We start from the raw sequence: 427 nt of genomic DNA, 5'->3' as shown, positions 1-427 counted from the left end.
TGTGTGTGCTGCAACATAGTCGGTGCCAGGATTGAATGTGTGGTCGTGCCAGCCCCTTGGTGTGTGTGAGGAGACCAAGCTCAGCATATGAGTTCAGCTTGCAGCTACTGGAGTCCCAATGCTGGTGTGAATGTTTGGCAATTGTGTGTTATGGCTCGAGTAGTGTGTTGAGATTGTAGTTGTATGTCAGTGTACTCTGGATATGCTGTAATGTGTGTATTTGCCCTAGTTTTTTGTTTGTGTTAGTTTTGCGCAGATAATTCTAGTATCAGCTAGAAAGAAAAAAAGAATTACATGTCATTTTTGAGCTGTGGGATTTACTGTGGTATTGTATTGTGAAAGGCAGCAGTGTGTGTAGTGTGAGCAGTGAGTGGAGTTTCTGTAGACTGTGTGGTTTGGTGGGGTTGTTTGGGTTTCGTGTCATTGT

Source organism: Tachysurus fulvidraco, chromosome 23 (genome assembly GCF_022655615.1).
Source record: "Tachysurus fulvidraco isolate hzauxx_2018 chromosome 23, HZAU_PFXX_2.0, whole genome shotgun sequence".
Taxonomy (NCBI): Eukaryota; Metazoa; Chordata; class Actinopteri; order Siluriformes; family Bagridae; genus Tachysurus; species Tachysurus fulvidraco.
The sequence above is the reverse complement of the archived record's forward strand: the minus strand, read 5'-3'. Positions refer to the sequence as shown.